The sequence below is a fragment of the Macaca mulatta genome, chromosome 5 (genome assembly GCF_049350105.2).
Source record: "Macaca mulatta isolate MMU2019108-1 chromosome 5, T2T-MMU8v2.0, whole genome shotgun sequence".
In the NCBI taxonomy this organism is placed as follows: domain Eukaryota; kingdom Metazoa; phylum Chordata; class Mammalia; order Primates; family Cercopithecidae; genus Macaca; species Macaca mulatta.
In genome coordinates this window covers 64,898,786-64,918,522 of record NC_133410.1, presented here as the reverse complement: position 1 = coordinate 64,918,522, position 19,737 = coordinate 64,898,786, and positions in this window count along the sequence as shown.

The window sequence follows — 19,737 nt, the reverse complement described above, 5'->3', positions numbered from 1 at the left end:
CGCACCTGTAAGCCCAGCTACTCAGGAGGCTGAGGTGGGAGAATTGCTTGAATCCAAGAAGTAGAGGTTGTGGTGAGCCGAGATTATGCTGTTGCACTGTAACCTGGGCAAAAAGAGTGAAACTCCATCTCAAAAAAAAAAAAAAAAAAAAAAAAAAAAAGGAAAGAATCTTAAGAGCTGTGAGAGAGAAGCAGCAGGTAACCTACAAAGGAAAACCTATTTGATTAACAGCAGATTTCTCAGCAGAAACCCTATAAACTAGAAAGGATTAGGGCCCTATCTTCAGCCTCTTCAAACAAAACAATTATCAGCCAAGAATTTTGTATCCAGTGAAACCAAGCATCATATATGAAGGAAAGATAGCCATTTTCAGAAAACAAATGCTGAGAGAATTCGCCATTACCAAGCCACCACTACAAGAACTGTTAAAGGAAATCTAAATCTTGAAATAAATTCTGGAAACACATCAAAACAGCATATCTTTAAAGCATAAATCACACAAGACCCAAAAGATCATTCAAGGTTGCTATGAACACCTTTATGCACATAAATTAGAAAATGCAGAAGAGATGGATAAATTCCTGGAAAAATACAACCTTCCTAACTTAAATCAGGAAGAATTAGATACCCTGAACATACCAATAAGAATCAGCAAGATTGAAATGGTAATTTAAAAATTTCCAACAAAAAAAGTCTAGGACCACACAGATTCACAGCAGAATTCTACCAGACATTCAAAGAAGAATTGGCACCAATCCTTTTGACACTATTCCGCAAGACAGAGAAAAGAGGAACCCTCCCTAATTCATTCTATGAAACCAGCATCTCCCTAATACCAAATCCAAAAAAGGACACAACCAAAAAAGAAAACTACAGACCTATACCCTTAATGAACATAAATGCTAAAATTCTTAACAAGATACTAGCTAACTGAATCCAACAATGTAAAAAAAGATAATCCACCATGACAACGTTAGTTTTATACCAGGGATGCAGGGATGTTTTAATACACACAAGTCAATAAATGTGGTACATCACATAAACAGAATTAAAAACAAAAATCACATGATCATCTCAATAGATGCAGAAAAAGCATTTGACAAAATCTAGCATTGCTTTATGATTAAAATTCTCAGCAAAATCAGCATACAAGGGAATACCTTAATATAATAAAAGCTATCTATGGCAAACCCTCAGCCAATGTAATACTGAATGGGGAAAAGGTGAAAGCATTCCCTCTGAGACTGGGAACAAGACAAGGATGCCCACTCTCACCACTCCTCTTCAACATAGTACTAGAAGTCCTAGCCAGAGCAATCAGAAAAGAGAAAGAAATAAAATCAGTAAAGAATCCAAATCAGTAAAGAAGAAGTCAAACTGTCCCTGTTTGCTAACAATATGATTGTTTACCTTGAAAATCCTAAGGACTCCTCCAGAAAGCATATAGAACTGATAAAAGAATACTGGAAAGTTTCCAGTGCAAGACTAATGTACACAAATCAGTAGCTCTTGTATACACCAAAAGCAACTAAGCAGAGTATCAAATCAAGAACTCAACCCATTTTACAATAGCTGCAAACAAATAAAGTAAAATAAAATACTTAGGAATATACCTAACAAAGGATTCAAAACACCTCTACAAGGAAAACTACAAATCACTGCTGAAAGATGTGTCATAGATGACAAAAACAGATGGAAAAACACCCCATGCTCATGGATGGATAGAATAAATATTGTGAAAATGACCATACTGCCAAAAGCAATCTACAAATTCAATACAATCCCCATGAAAATACCACGATCATTCTTCACAGAATTAGAACAAACAATTTAAAATTCATATGGAACCAAAAAGGAGCCCACATAGCCAAAGCAAGACTAAGCAAAAAGAACAAATCTGGAGCCATCACGCTACCTGATTTCAAACTATACTCTAGGGCCATAGTCACCAAAAGAGAGTGGTACTCATATAAAAATAGGCACATAGATGAATGGAACAGAATGGAGAACCCAGAAATAAACCCAAATACTTACAGCCAACTGATCTTTGATGAAGTAAACAGAAACATATAGTGGGGAAATACACCCTTTTCAACAAATGGTGCTGGGATAGTTGGCTAGTCACATGTAGAAGAATGAAACTGAATCCTTATCTCTCACTTTATGCAAAAAATCAACTCAAAATGGATTAAAGACTGAAACCTAAGACCTGAAACTGGAACTCTAGAAGGTAACACTGGAAAAACCCTTCTAGGAGTTGGCTTAGGCAAGGATTTCATGACCAAAAACCCAAAAGCAAATGCAATAAAACCAAAGATAAATAGGTAGGACCTAATTAAACTAACTTTTGCACAGCAAAAGGAGCAGTCAGCGGAGTAAATGGACAACCCACAGAGTGGGAGAAAATCTTCTTAATCTATACCTATGGCAAAGTACTAATGTCCAGAATCTACAACGAACTCAAATAAATCAGTAAGAAAAAAAAAAAAAAAATCCCCCCAAAAAGTGGGATAAGGACATGAATAGACAATTCTCAAAATAAGTATACAAATGACCAGTAAACTTATGAAAAAAGTGTTTGACATCACTAATGATCAGGGACATGCAAATCAAAACTACAATGCAATACCACCTTACTCCTTCAAGAATGGCCATAATAATAATAAAAAAAAAATAAAAATACAGTAGATGTTGGCATGGATGCAGTGATCAGGGAACACTTCTACACTGGTGAGAATGTAAACTAGTACAGTCGCTGTGGAAAACAGTGTGATGATTCCTTAAAGAACTAAGTTGAACTACCATTTGATCTGTAATCCCACTGCTGGGTATTTACCCAGAGGAAAAGAAGTCATTATTCAAAAAAGATACTTGCACATGCATGTTTACAGCAGCACAATCCACAACTGCAAAATTATAGAACTATCCCAAATGTCCATCAGTCAACAAATGGATAAACAAACTGTGGTATATCCATATGATGGAATATTACTCAGTAATAAAATTTAATGAATTAGTAATGTTTGCAATGACCTGGATGAGATTGGAGACTATTATACTAAGTGAAATAACTCAGGAATGGAAAACCAAACATCGTATGTTCTCACTGATAATGTGAGAGCTAAGCTATGAGGACACAAAGGCATAAGAATGTTACAATGGACTTTGGAGACTTGGGCAGAAGAGTGGGAGGGGGCAAGGGATAAAAGACAACATATGTGGTACAGTGTATACTGCTTGGGTGATGGGTGCACCAGGATTTCACAAACCACCACTAAAGAACTTATGTAACCAAATACCACCTGTACCCCAATAACCTATGCAAAATAATACATTTTAAAAAATGAAATCGTACAATATATGGTCTTTTGTGAGTGGCTTGTTGTGTTTAGCATAATGTATTAAAGGTTCACCCATGGAATAGTGTATATAAGGACTTCATTTCTTTCTATTGTCAAATAATACTCCAAAGTGCATATATACTCATTTTATCTGTTCATTTATCAGTTGATATACATTTATTTTTTCCATTTTTGATGATTATGAATAATGCTGATTTACATTCATGTACAAGCTTTCTGTGGACATATTTTTATTTCTCTTGAGTGTATATCTAGAAGTGGAATTGCTGGATTATATGGTAAATGTATGTGTAACCTTTTGAGGAATTCCTAACTGGTTTTCACAATGGCTGAACTATTTTCCATTCTCACCACCAATGCATGATGGTTTTAATGTCTCCATAACCTTGTCAGTACTTGTTATCATATGTTTTTTTATTACAGCCAGTGTGAGTGAAGTGAAATCTCATTATGATTTATATTTCCTTCATATTTAACACTTCGGAGCATTTTTATGTGCTAATTAGTCATTATATATCTTCTTAGAAAAATTTCTATTTTGATGCTTTGCCCATTTTGATTAAATTATTTGTCTACTTTTTGTGGACTTACATATTTAATATATTTTTCATATAAGTTCCTTATCATATATATGATATCCAAGAATATTATCTCATTTTTGGGTTGTCTTTTTACTTTCTTAATAATGTCCACTGAAACACAAAAATATTAATTTTGATGAAATCCTATGAATCAGCTTGAATTGGCTCACTTTTATTTTTAGTGTCATATCTACCAAACTATCCCCAAATGCAAAATCATGGACATAAGCCCCCATGTTTCATTATTAGAGTTTTACAGTTCTATTGCTTACATTCAGCTTTAACTAATTTTGAGTTAATTTTTGTAAGTGGTTTGAGGTAGGGGGCCCAACTCTAATTATTTCGTATGTGGATAATCACTTTTCCCAATTACGTTTGTTGAATAATCTATTCTTTGACCCATTAAATTGGGCACTTTTTTCAAAAACCATAAATGCATGAGTATATTCCTAGATTCTAAAATCTATTACACTGATTTATACGCCTATCTTAAGTCTGTATCACACTCTCTTGATTATTTTATATTGATATTTGTCTTTAAAAGCAGAAAGTGAAAGTCTTCCAACTTTGTTTTTTATTTTAAATTGTTTCAGCTATTTCTTTTCTTCTCGCTTTTTTTAAAAAAAAAATTTTATTATTATTATACTTTAAGTTCTAGGGTACATGTGCATAACGTGCAGGTTTGTTACATATGTATACTTGTGCCATGTTGCTGTGCTGCACCCATCAACTCGTCAGCACCCATCAACTCCTCATTTACATCAGGTATAACTCCCAATGCAATCCCTCCCCCCTCCCCCCTCCCCATGATAGGCCCCGGTGTGTGATGTTCCCCTTCCCGAGTCCAAGTGATCTCATTGTTCAGTTCCCACCTATGAGTGAGAACATGCGGTGTTTGGTTTTCTATTCTTGTGATAGTTTACTAAGAATGATGGTTTCCAGCTGCATCCATGTCCCTACAAAGGACATGAACTCATCCTTTTTTATGGCTGCATAGTATTCCATGGTGTATATGTGCCACATTTTCTTAATCCAGTCTGTCACTGATGGACATTTGGGTTGATTCCAAGTCTTTGCTATTGTGAATAGTGCCGCAATAAACATACGTGTGCATGTGTCTTTATAGCAGCATGATTTATAATCCTTTGGGTATATACCCAGTAATGGGATGGCTGGGTCATATGGTACATCTAGTTCTAGATCCTTTAGGAATCGTCATACTGTTTTCCATAATGGTTGAACTAGTTTACAATCCCACCAACAGTGTAAAAGTGTTCCTATTTCTCCACATCCTCTCCAGCACCTGTTGTTTCCTGACTTTTTAATGATTGCCATTCTAACTGGTGTGAGATGGTATCTCATTGTGGTTTTGATTTGCATTTCTCTGATGGCCAGTGATGATGAGCATTTTTTCATGTGTCTGTTGGCTGTACGAATGTCTTCTTTTGAGAAATGTCTGTTCATATCCTTTGCCCACTTTTTGATGGGGTTGTTTTTTTCTTGTAAATTTGTTTGAGTTCTTTGTAGGTTTTGGATATTAGCCCTTCGTCAGATGAGTAGATTGCAAAAATTTTCTCCCATTCTGTAGGTTGCCTGTTCACTCTGAAGGTAGTTTCTTTTGCTGTGCAGAAGCTCTTTAGTTTAATTAGATCCCATTTGTCAATTTTGGCTCTTGCTGCCGTTGCTTTTGGTGTTTTAGACATGAAGTCTTTGCCCATGCCTATGTCCTGAATGGTACTACCTAAGTTTTCCTCTAGGGTTTTTATGGTATTAGGTCTAACATTTAAATCTCTAATCCATCTTGAATTAATTTTCATATACGGAGTAAGGAAAGGATCCAGTTTCAGCTTTCTACTTATGGCTAGCCAATTTTCCCAGCACCATTAATTCAATAGGGAATCCTTTCCCCATTTCTTGTTTCTCTCAGGTTTGTCAAACATCAGATGGCTGTAGATGTGTGGTATTATTTCTGAGGACTCTGTTCTGTTCCATTGTTCTCTATGTCTGTTTTGGTACCAGTACGATGCTGTTTTGGTTACTGTAGCCTTGTAGTATAGTTTGAAGTCAGGCAGCGTGATGCCTCCAGCTTTGTTCTTTTGACTTAGGATTGTTTGGAGATGTGGGCTCTTTTTTGGTTCCATATGAACTTTAAAGGGGTTTTTTCCAGTTCTGTGAAGAAACTCATTGGTAGCTTGATGGGGATGGCATTGAATCTGTAAATAACCTTGGACAGTATGGCCATTTTCACAATATTGATTCTTCCTATCCATGAGCATGGTATGTTCTTCCATTTGTTTGTGTCCTCTTTTATTTCACTGAGCAGTGGTTTGTAGTTCTCCTTGAAGAGGTCCTTTACATCCCTTGTAAGTTGGACTTCTAGGTATTTTATTCCCTTTGAAGCAATTGTGAATGGAAGTTCATTCCTGATTTGGCTCTCTGTTTGTCTGTTACTGGTGTATAAGAATGCTTGTGATTTTTGCCCATTAATTTTGTATCCTGAGACTTTGCTGAAGTTGCTTATCAGCTTAAGGAGATTTTGGGCTGAGACAATGGGGTTTTCTAAATATACAATCATGTCATCTGCAAACAGGGACAATTTGACTTCTTCTTTTCCTAACTGAATACCCTTGATTTCTTTCTCTTGCCTGATTGCCCTAGCCAGAACTTCCAACATTATGTTGAATAGGAGTGGGGAGAGAGGGCATCCAGTCTTGTGCCAGTTTTCAAAGGGAATTTTTCCAGTTTTTGCCCATTCAGTATGATATTGGCTGCGGGTTTGTCATAAATAGCTCTTATTATTTTGAGGTAGATTCCATCAATACCGAATTTATTGAGCGTTTTTAGCATGAAGGGCTGTTGAATTTTGTCAAAAGCGTTTTCTGCATCTATTGAGATAATCATGTGGTTCTTGTCTTTGGTTCTGTTTATATGCTGGATTATGTTTATTGATTTGCGAATGTTGAACCAGCCTTGCATCCCAGGGATGAAGCCCACTTGATCATGGTGGATAAGCTTTTTGATGTGCTGCTGAATCCGGTTTGCCAGTATTTTATTGAAGATTTTTGCATCAATGTTCATCAGGGATATTGGTCTAAAATTCTCTTTTTTTGTTGTGTCTCTGCCAGGCTTTGGTATCAGGATGATGTTGGCCTCATAAAATGAGTTAGGGAGGATTCCCTCTTTTTCTGTTGATTGGAATAGTTTCAGAAGGAATGGTACCAGCTCCTCCTTGTACCTCTGGTAGAATTCAGCTGTGAATCCATCTGGTCCTGAACTTTTTTTGGTTGGTAGGCTATTAATTATTGCCTCAATTTCAGAGCCTGCTATTGGTCTATTCAGGGATTCAACTTCTTCCTGGTTTAGTCTTGGAAGAGTGTAAGTGTCCAGGAAATTATCCATTTCTTCTAGATTTTCCAGTTTATTTGCGTAGAGGTGTTTATAGTATTCTCTGATGGTAGTTTGTATTTCTGTGGAGTCGGTGGTGATATCCCCTTTATCATTTTTAATTGCGTCGATTTGATTCTTCTCTCTTTTCTTCTTTATTAGTCTTGCTAGTGGTCTGTCAATTTTGTTGATCTTTTCAAAAAACCAACTCCTGGATTCATTGACTTTTTGGAGAGTTTTTTGTGTCTCTATCTCCTTCAGTTCTGCTCTGATCTTAGTTATTTCTTGCCTTCTGCTAGCTTTCGAATGTGTTTGCTCTTGCTTCTCTAGTTCTTTTAATTGCGATGTTAGAGTGTCAATTTTAGATCTTTCCTGCTTTCTCTTGTGGGCATTTAGTGCTATAAATTTCCCTCTACACACTGCTTTAAATGTGTCTCAGAGATTCTGGTATGTTGTATCTTTGTTCTCATTGGTTTCAAAGAACATCTTTATTTCTGCCTTCATTTCGTTATGTACCCAGTAGTCATTCAGGAGCAGGTTGTTCAGTTTCCATGTAATTGAGCGGTTTTGATTGAGTTTCTTAGTCCTGAGTTCTAGTTTGTTTGCACTGTGGTCTGAGAGACAGTTTGTTATAATTTCTGTTCTTGTACATTTGCTGAGGAGTGCTTTACTTCCAATTACGTGGCTGATTTTGGAGTAAGTACGATGTGGTGCTGAGAAGAATGTATATTCTGTTGATTTGGGGTGGAGAGTTCTATAGATGTCTATTAGGTCTGCTTGCTGCAGAGATGAGTTCAATTCCTGGATATCCTTGTTAACTTTCTGTCTCGTTGATCTGTCTAATGTTGACAGTGGAGTGTTGAAGTCTCCCATTATTATTGTATGGGAGTCTAAGTCTCTTTGTAAGTCTCTAAGGACTTGCTTGATGAATCTGGGTGCTCCTGTATTGGGTGCATATATATTTAGGATAGTTAGCTCTTCCTGTTGAATTGATCCCTTTACCATTATGTAATGGCCTTCTTTGTCTCTTTTGATCTTTGATGGTTTAAAGTCTGTTTTATCAGAGACTAGTACTGCAACCCCTGCTTTTTTTTCTTCTCCATTTGCTTGGTAAATCTTCCTCCATCCCTTTATTTTGAGCCTATGTATGTCTCTGCGTGTGAGATGGGTCTCCTGAATACAGTAGACTGATGGGTCTTGACTCTTTATCCAGTTTGCCAGTCTGTGTCTTTTAATTGGAGCATTTAGTCCATTTACATTTAAGGTTAAGATTGTTATGTGTGAACTTGATCCTGCCATTATGATATTAACTGGTTATTTTGCTCGTTAGTTGATGCAGTTTCTTCCTAGCCTCGATGGTCTTTACATTTTGGCATGTTTTTGCAATGGCTGGTACCGGTTATTCCTTTCCATGTTTAGTGCTTCCTTCAGGGTCTCTTGTAAGGCAGGCCTAGTGGTGACAAAATCTCTAAGCATTTGCTTATCTGTAAAGGATTTTATTTCTCCTTCACTTATGAAACTTAGTTTGGCTGGATATGAAATTCTGGGTTTAAAATTCTTTTCTTTAAGAATGTTGAATATTGGCCCCCACTCTCTACTGGCTTGGAGAGTTTCTGCCGAGAGATCTGCTGTTAGTCTGATGGGCTTCCCTTTGTGGGTAACCCGACCTTTCTCTCTGGCTGCCCTTAAGATTTTTTCCTTTATTTCAACTTTGGTGAATCTGGAAATTATGTGTCTTGGAGTTGCTCTTCTCGAGGAATATCTTTGTGGCATTCTCTGTATTTCCTGAATTTGAATGTTTGCCTGCCCTACTAGGTTGGGGAAGTTCTCCTGGATGATATCCTGAAGAGTGTTTTCCAACTTGGTTCCATTTTCCCCCTCACTTTCAGGCACCCCAATCAGACGTAGATTTGGTCTTTTTACATAATCCCATACTTCTTGCAGGCTTTGTTCATTTCTTTTTCTTCTTTTTTCTTTTGGTTTCTCTTCTCGCTTCATTTCATTCATTTGATCCTCAATCGCTGATACTCTTTCTTCCAGTTGATCGAGTCTGTTACTGAAGCTTGTGCATTTGTCATGTATTTCTCGTGTCATGGTTTTCATCTCTTTCATTTCGTTTATGACCTTCTCTGCATTAATTACTCTAGCCATCAATTCTTCCACTTTTTTTTCAAGATTTTTAGTTTCTTTGCACTGGGTACATAATTCCTCCTTTAGCTCTGAGAAATTTGATGGACTGAAGCCTTCTTCTCTCATCTCGTCAAAGTCATTCTCCGTCCAGCTTTGATCCGTTGCTGTCGATGAGCTGCGCTCCTTTGCCGGGGGAGATGCGCTCTTATTTTTTGAATTTCCAGCTTTTCTGCCCTGCTTTTTCCCCATCTTTGTGGTTTTATCTGCCTCTGGTCTTTGATGATGGTGATGTACTGATGGGGTTTTGGTGTAGGTGTCCTTCCTGTTTGATAGCTTTCCTTCTAGCAGTCAGGACCCTCAGCTGTAGGCCTGTTGGAGATTGCATGAGGTCCACTCCAGACCCTGTTTGCCTGGGTATCAGCAGCAGAGGCTGCAGAAGATAGAATATTTCTGAACAGCGAGTGTACCTGTCTGATTCTTGCTTTGGAAGCTTCCTCTCAGGGGTGTACTCCACCCTGTGAGGTGTGGGGTGTCAGACTGCCCCTAGTGGGGGATGTCTCCCAGTTAGGCTACTCAGGGGTCAGGGACCCACTTGAGCAAGGAGTCTGTCCCTTCTCAGATCTCAACCTCCGTGTTGGGAGATCCACTGCTCTCTTCAAAGCTGTGAGACAGATTCGTTTGCGTCTGCAGAGGTTTCGGCTACGTTTGTTATTGCCCTGTCCCCAGAGGTGGAGTCTACAGAGACAGGCAGGTTTCCTTGAGCTGCTGTGAGCTCCACCCAGTTCAAGCTTCCCAGCAGCTTTGTTTACCTACTTAAGCCTCAGCAATGGCGGGCGCCCCTCCCCCAGCCTCGCTGCTGCCTTGCCAGTAGATCACAGACTGCTGTGCTAGCAATGAGGGAGGCTCCGTGGGTGTGGGACCCTCCTGGCCAGGTGTGGGATATGATCTCCTGGTGTGCCTGTTTGCTTAAAGCGCAGTATTGGGGTTGGAGTTACCCGATTTTCCAGGTGTTGTGTGTCTCAGTTCCCCTGGCTAGGAAAAGGGATTCCCTTCCCCCTTGGGCTTCCCAGGTGAGGTGATGCCTCGCCCTGCTTCAGCTCTCGCTGGTGGGGCTGCAGCAGCTGACCAGCACTGATCGTCCGGCACTCCCCAGTGCGATGAACCCAGTACCTCAGTTGAAAATGCAGAAATCACCGGTCTTCTGTGTCGCTCGCGCTGGGAGTTGGAGACTGGAGCTGTTCCTATTCGGCCATCTTGCTCCGCCCTCTGTATAAACATCCTTGTAGGTTGGTGACAATTTTGGATCTAGATTGAAGTGACAATTACACAGTACTGTGAATGCCTTGTGAATGCCACTGAATTGTTCACTTTTAAATGGTTAAAATAGTACATGTTATTTTATGTAATTTTACCTCAAATATTAAAAAAAAGACATGTAAACATGTGGCTGATCAAATTTTGCCCACAGGACCCAATGGATTTGTCAGTCATCGGTTAATTAAATTATCATAAATTTAATTCTGACATATTTAAAATAACAAATTCTGTCATTTTTGTCATTTACATTTGAACTATGATACATTTAAAATATATGAAGCATTTTAGGTAAGGACTCAAATCGTGAAAATTTTTCTGTCTACTTAATAATTATTATAATTCATGCAAATTTCATTTGCTACATACAGCCACTGTAGTGCTTTACCAAGTTAATACACCCAACCTTTCATCAGCCACATGAGGTAGATAATGGCATTATTCCATCTCCTTTTCACTGATGGAGAAGTTGAGGCATAGAGGTAAGGCAACTTGCCAAACCCCACATAATTCTGTAGTGGTTTTGCAAGAACTTGAATCCAAGCTAACTGGATCCAGAGTGCCAGAGCTCTTAACCACCATGCTATGCTGACTCCCCTTTCTGGGCTACAGTTATTTTCAAAATATTACATTTGTAGTTTCCATTTTCTTGCCTCTATATTAATTGTATGTTATTATGAATGTGTAATTAAGATTTTAGAAATATCATTTTAGTTTTCTATCACTTCATAACCCTCAACCGTGGGGACTTCGAAAAACAATAAGCATTTTATTAGAACTCTCATAGCATGAGTTTTGGGTGGGCTGAGCCAGGTGGTTCATACAGAGTATTTCTCAGGTGGTTACTTTCATATGACGGCTGGGGATGTAATCATCTGAAGGTCATTAATTCACAAACTTAGTGATTGATGTCAAAAGACTGAAATTCCTTTTTGACTGAATAATCCTGACTTCCTAGTCTCCTCTCTGAACCTCTCCCCAAACTGTCATTTATCATCAGGACTTTGGGTGTAACACAGGGCTCCAAAGTGTACAGAGGGAGAAAAAGAGAGAGAATGAAAAATGACAGAGAGAGAGATAGAAAGAGATAAAAAAAAAAAAAAAAAGACAGACAGAGACAGAGAGACAGACAGAGATAATGTACAGTCTTTTGTAATAGTCTTCTTCCACTATACTTTTTTGCTGAGACAGCCACAAGCCTTGCTAAAGTTCAAGGGGAGGGACCATGGTTTGATTCGAATGTCACAGTATTTGCAGTCATGTCTCAAAATCTCCAAAATATAAGCTGTTGAGTTAGTCAACAGAAGTCACTGTGCAACTAGCAAATTCATTATATATTGACAATAGAAACAGAGTAAAATCATAAAAGTGTATGAATTTAAACTTTTACACCTACTGAAACATTTATTATGGATTGTAAAATATTTATTCATAGATATTTTAAATACAAAATAGGTTTCCTATGAACAGACCTCAAATTAATCATACGGCGTAGAATACTGAAGTGATCATAAGTGGATCAATTCTTTCCCACTTATTCTATTGAAGACACATACACTTCTACAAGAAAAAATGACATAGAACAACATATAGAGCCTAGTATAAAATGATGGAAGAGTCAGGCATGGTGACTCACACCTATAATCTCAGTGAAATGTCAAAAGTTCTTCTTGCCTTAGCCATGCCAAAGAATTGGACTGAGAGAAAAAACCAAAAAACAAAAAAGCTGTAGACTTTATTGAGCAGAGTGACAGTACAAAGCTTCCACAGCGTGGAAGGGGTCCCGAGCGGGTAGCCAGAGTTAAAACGTGCTGTTGCCTTTTAAATTATTTAAGGCGGGAAATACGTGCAGAGGGAAGATGTTACTAGAGTGAGAAACAAACGCAGTAAATTATTTTGTGACATGTCTTAGATTTTGAGGAAAACTGGAATTGTAACTTAGGTTTTATCTACTTTCTTGCAGCGGCCTGGCAAAGGAGACAGGATTTTACAGGACTTTAGAAAGTATGTTTACAGGGAATTGGAATTGGGAGCATGGATAAGGCATCTGGTCTCAGAAAAAAAGGGGTTTTAACTTTCCTTTTAGTTTTAGGGGAGCGGGAAGGGAGAGAGGACACTGGGAAGCTTACAGCAGAATTTTCGCTGCTTATAGCTTTCTTGAGGAAGAAAATACATGCACAAATTCTGATGTTAGGAATATTTTAAGCATATATCTTCAATATTATTCATCCAGGACCAAAGTAAGTTCTGATGTAGGAAATGAGTGAGTTTCACAGCTTTCCGAGCCCCTACTGGACCCAGGAAGCCCAGCTGGCCCCTCCTTTCATCAGCACTTTCGGAAGTCATGGTGGGTGGATCGCCTGAGGTCAGCAGTTTGAAACCAGTCTGGCCAGAAAGGTGAAACCTCGTCTCTACTAAAAATACAAAAATTAGCCAGATATGGTGGCGGGTGACTGTCATCCCAGCTATTCGGGAGGCTGAGACATGTGAATTGCTTTAACCGGGAGGCAGAGGTTGCAGTGAGGAGAGACTGTACCCCTGCACTCCAGCCTGGGCATTAGAGTGAGTTTCTGTCTCAAAAAAAAAAAAAAAAAAAAAAAAAAAAAGAAAAAGAAAAAGAAGGAAGGATGTTTACAAATTGTTAAAATCAGAGGGAATTTTGTGAATAGATTCTTGTAAGAGCTGTGACAAAGTGACTTTTGGGAGGAAAACTTAGGAGACATAGTCCCTAGAAGTAGGAAAAAAAATTTACTCTACAGGGTGCATTGACATCCTGTTATAAAATAAATACAGAAAAAATATGTGGTACTAGAGATCTCCCTAGACTGCAGCAGAGACAATTGAAAAAAACTGTGAAGGATGTTCCTACAATACAGAACATGAGGGATGTTGCAGAAAGCAACACCTGTTGAAGATTTCCTCAAGAAAACAACATGAGGAACTAAGCAGTCATACAAAATTGGAAGATTTGCCCTCAAGGATTCTAGATAGAGGGAACAATCAGAATGAGATTTGATTTTCAAGTTTTATATTTATTTTTTACGGCATTGCTCAGTCCTCCAGATTGGAGTGCAGTGGTGTGATCACCGCTCACTTCAGCCTCAACCTACTAAGCTCAAGTGGTTCTCTCACCTCAGCCCCCTGAGTAGCAGGGAACACAGGTGCATGCCACCACACCCAACTAATTTTTTTTTTTTTTTTTTTTTTGTGGTGATGAGCTCTCCTTGTGTTGTCCATGCTGATTTCAAACTCTTGGGCTCAAACAATCCTCTCATTTCAGCATCCCAAAATGTTGGGATTACAGATGTGAACCACTGTGCCTTTACAAAATGAGATTTTTAAATAAGCATGATTCAAATGTCCAGAGCTGAAAGAGTCACTAATGTAAAGCAAGAATGGGATGAGGAGAAAGATAAATAAAAAAATAGATATTTTAAAAATCAGAAATGTGTTCCCTAATTATATGAAATGTTGGTTGATTACATGAAGTAAAGTGGAACTGAATGCTTGACTGATACAGCCCTCAAGAAGAATCCCTTAATGCTTTAGAAATTGCCAATAAACTGATTAAAATAAAAAAGGGCTGCTTGTTAACACCTTATGTTAAAGCTTTCCTGATTAGTTTTTCTTCCAAAGCTCTCTTGTTTCCAGTTTTTTTTTCTGGTCTTAACTACACATTGTATGCTTTATTGAAGTATTTATGCCCTGATTAAATGTGATTGTCTCAATTTTTATTTCGTTCTGTCCTGCCTCTTGTATACCGCATGTCCTCATTATTATTGATCAATCCAGCTGCAATGTTTACCTTGTCTGACTAAGGATTATTCATTAATTTTTACTTGTTTTAAGGGAGGAGACCCCCCTCATATCGTCTTATGCCCAATTTACACCTCCAAAGAAAGAAGAAGTAAAAATTAAAAGGCAGAAATGAAATCCACAGACAGACAGCCCGGCGCCTTGCCCTGGGCCTGCGAGTTAAAGATCGACCCCTGACCTAATCAGTTATGCTGTCTATAGATTACAGACGTTGTATAGAAATGCACTGTGAAAATCCCTATCTTGTTTTGTTCCAATCTAATTACTGGTGCATGCAACCCCCAGTCACGTACCCCCTGCTTGCTCAATCAATCACGACCCTCTCACATGCACTCCCTTAGAGTTGTGAGCCCTTAAAAGGGACAGGAATTGCTCACTCGGGGAGCTCGGCTCTTGAGACAGGAGTCTTGCCAATGCCCCCACTGAATAAACACCTTCCTTCTTTAACTCGGTGTCTGAGGAGTTTGTCTGCAGCTCGTCCTGCTACAGTTTATCTGACTTTTATTAACTTCGTTTCTTTGCTAGTCACTCTGAGCCATGGTCATGATGACTTAGGATTCTAGATCACTTATGAGTAACAAATTTATCCTTAATAAAGTCTCTATATTAAAGAAGAATCTAATGAAAAATATCACTTGAAAAATGAGTGTAGTACATGAACAAAGTTCTGACTGGATCATAAACCCAAAAAGTGATTAGTCAGTTTAATAATTAGGGACTAACAATGGAATCAATGGTATATCTTCATATACTTGAATTGGTAAAAATTAATATCCAACATAGGTAAATCTCCAAATAACCGATGACTCCAGTGCTGGTTTGTTGGGAGTATGAATAAAGTGGTGCTAGTACACATGGGCCCAGCACAACAAGACTCCCTCTAACCAAGTCTGAGCTCTGAGCTAACAACTACTGAAATCAAAACTCCAATCTGCTAGTATCTCAATTCTTATTATATATTTGGACATAAGACAAGTGACCACCAGTGGAAATGTGGACTCGGTGGGCCAATTTTAAGCTCACCTTTGTCAGAACCTCTGTATGCCCCCACTTTCAAAAATGTTCTTTTCTTTTCTTTCTTTCTTTTTTTTTTTTTTTTTTTTTTTTTTTGAGACGGAGTCTCGCTCTGTTGCCAAAGTTGGAAGGCTGGAGTGCAGTGGCGCAATTTCGGCTCACCTCACCCAAGCTCCGCATCCCAGGTTCCTGCCATTCTCCTGCCTCAGCCTCCCTAGTAGCTGGGACTACAGGCACCTGCCAACATGCCCGGCTAATTTTTTGTATTTTTAATAGAGATGGGGTTTCACCGTGTTAGCCGGGGTGGTCTTTATCTCCTGACCTCAAGATCCACTCGTCTTGGCCTCCCAAAGTGGTGGGATTACAGGCGTGAGCCACTGCACCTGGCCAAAAATGTTATTTTCAAAAGAAAGTCAGGCCTCCTACTCATCCAAATTATACCAAGATTCAGTGCCCAAGGATACAACTTGTAGAATAATAACAAATGAGAAATTTGAAATGTTATGCCCCACCAGTTTTTAATTTATTGTCCCTCGGATGCAAATACAGCTTTATGATACCGAATCAGTATCCTGTAAGCATTCTTCCTTTGCCAGGTAGTTGAATGTTAAGCTTCCTCAATAGAGGACACTGGAGGGATAGTGAGGTGGTTGATACAGGAAGGCTCATCCCTTCCAAAGACAAACTCCTCAGTTATTCAGAAATATTTATCATTAATGTTGGAATTTAAGGATATGTATGTAAAAGAATATACTTAAGAATACTAAATAATATACTTAAAGAATGTAGGAAGAAAACTCCTAATAGCACATTTGTTTTATCTTTTAAGAAATATTGCATGCTGCATAGAAATTAATTCAGAAAACTCCTAAACCATTTGTTCTTGACATAGATAGATTCAGCTTCATATGTTATTTTCAAGATAACATTTACAATTATTTTATTTTTATGTTCAAGTTCTGTGGTGCTTGCATATCCCTGTCTTTATGCAGCATATTCAAAATTAAAAAAATATTGCAAATATGAAGAATGTTATATCAATTGTATCATTCTATGTGATTGCTTAGAGTTTCTGTGTTTAAACTTTGTTAACTGCTGAGATATTTAAAAGCTTGTAGAATCAATCTCCAAGAAACAGACACATCATATTATTGCAATTTTTGTAATTCAATTTACTATGAAATTTTTATGACTCTCCATCCTTCATGTTCACATATTTTCCTAAATATAAATGTACATATCACTTTATGTGAAAAGACCTCTCAAAATTAAACTAGTGAAAGTATTATTTGTTCACTCATGGATAGATATAGAATCATGTATCTGGAAATATGGTCTAAGAATTTCAAAGAAGATCAATTTTCAGAATATACTTTCCTAATAAAGAATATACTTTATTAGGAATATATTTCAGATACATTTCAGATACAGAAATGTATCTGAAAGTATATTCTGATACATTTTCAGAAGACACTTCATTAAGAAAATATAAACAGACTAGAATTTAGCTTTTGTAGTACATGTTGAGCATCATTATTGCCTCAGACTAATATATATACATATAAATTTTTTCTTCAAACTTTAAAAAAAAAAGACATTACTATAATTAAAGTGCATGAATGCATTACTTTTTTCTTTTCTTGGACTTTGTTATTTTTTTCTTTCTAGTGGCATGACTATATATTCAATATTTAATAAAGTAAAATATTCAGTGTATATTTCTCTTCTAGACATTAAAATAATTTGTTTTATTACCAACTGTAGCTAAAAATATTTTTTCATAGCAAAGATTACTGTAACAATCTTTTTCATGTGTTACAAATGATCATTATGCCTGTGTTCTGATTGTTCAGGCACATCTCTTGTCAGACAGAAGAACTGTTCTTAAGTTGGTTCCTTTCTTCTTTGCGATTTGCTTTGCAAATCTTTTTTCTGAATCCAGAGGCTGTAATGACCAATATTTAAAGGCAGGATTTGGAGAGCTTTTTGCCATTTATTATGCTTTCTTCAACATAGACCTTAAAAATTATTGCACAGGATGTTTGACTCTTTATTCCATCTACAATTTACTTTTCCATGTTATGAGCAGAGAATAAGAAAAATGATTATACATATTTCTGGTTTGTGTACACTCAGTATTCCAGGTATTAAAGAAGTCAGAAATGTCTGACTTGACAAATTAAGGCCAAGAAATAGTGACATCTTATTGCAGGAGAGAAATCATGTAACATTATAATCTAGAGGGACTGGTCTAAACTTGCTGGACCATATCTACAATTCCTAACTAAAGGGAACTAGTCTAGTAGTTTATTTTGTGTATTATTCTCCAATTACAAAGGGTCATTACTAAAGTGAAAACAGTAAATCAAGCATATTCAAGGCATCATGTAGAAACCATCTTTAGTCTTTCTAACCAAGGATTTTACAAGGTTGCATTGTTTTGGATAGGAAGTCAGTTACGACCATCTATAATTTTGAAACAAACAACATTCTCATTAACAAATATTTTGTATTTCATGAAGGATTTGAGCTTTAAACTCCCATGTAACACAAAAGACTTGTATAAACACCATGTTAAGAGACTTGGCCAAGTTTTGCTTAGCTTATATGCTAGGTCATACATTTGTCTTTAATAGTCACCCTAGCTTCCATGGTAGGTCTTGAATCAAAATAATGTGATCCTGCCAAACTGCAAAACATACACTGTGTAACTCACCTTGCCTAATAGTTTTCAATTATTTCCCACTTAATTTTTATGTAATTTTCTGTTTTCATATAACCCACTAGTTCTTTTTTGTATTCCTCATTTTTATTCATATCAGTTTTCTCTTTAAAGGCCAAGCCTCAGTTACCTTTGTCTTAGAGTTGAACTTAATTTGTACTGTAGTTTCTATCTCCTACTTCAGTAGTCAGAATAAAATCTGTCTTGCCATTTTTAAGAAGGATCTTGCTGTTTTTCTTGACAGGGACACATATAATCCATATCATTGCATTTGTTTATATAGAAGAGTTTTCTTTACCTATGTAACGAACCTGCATATCTTGCACATGTGCCTCTGAACTTACAATAAATGTTGGAAATAAAAAATAAGATAACATAAAAATAAAAAAGAGGTTTCTAAAAATGCACAGTAGAAATACGTGTTTCTGAACTTCTCAAATAAACAGCCTGAGTTTCCAGTGAATCTCATTTTTTTTTTTCAGTTTAGAAATATACGTAAGCAAGCATTAAAATGGAGTTATTTTAAGGTTTCTGAAATTAAAATTGTATATTACCTAATGTTTAACAAAGAGTAAAATATTTAAATAAATCAGGAAAGGCACAAGTCTTGTGAAATGTAGAGGAGAATTTTGCAACACCTTGATGAATAGTGGTGGCATTAAATGTCATGACCTTCCCTATCATGTCTGCCTGCTTTAGATCTCAAACAGTGCTACTCTCTTTTCATTTCTTTCTGGTCTTAACAAACTTTTGATCATCAAACAAGCAACATATTATGAAAAAGAGTAAAAATTGCCTCGCAGGCCAGCACAACCAGAGAGCAGTACTGGAACCAGGTGAGATTGTTGGCAGGTGGCAGCAAGTACTTGACTCCTTTGTGGCGCATGACAAACTTGATCTAGAAGACTGTTTGGTCCATGGGCTTCATAAGCTGATCATAATGAATGATTGATAGCCAGAAAACATTGTCTTTATAACTAAAGGAAAATCAAATAGACATAAGCTTATAGAATATAAATTATAAATATGTGAAAATTTTGTGTAGATGTCAGAAATTAGTGCTACATAAAAGTAGATGAAAAAATATTTCATTTCATGGTGGTTATAGAGATTTTGGTTTATGGGTTAGAATTTGTTGAATGCATAAGATTCCAAGATGTGAAAGGAGAATTGAAGAGAGGACAAGTATTTCTATCCTAGAAATTAAAATTAGTTAAGTCCAAAGGATAAAAAGAAATCATTTCAGAGTACAGAGGTTGAATTAGCCATTAATGAAATTGTAATGAATCTGGTGTGCAAATTTCAAAATAGTATCAAAGTCGAGAGATAGGAGACAAATCTTTGACAAGGTTCAGGTCCATGTCAGGGCAAAGCTGATAAGAAGTTGGCATTGATTAGGAATTAGTATTGACAT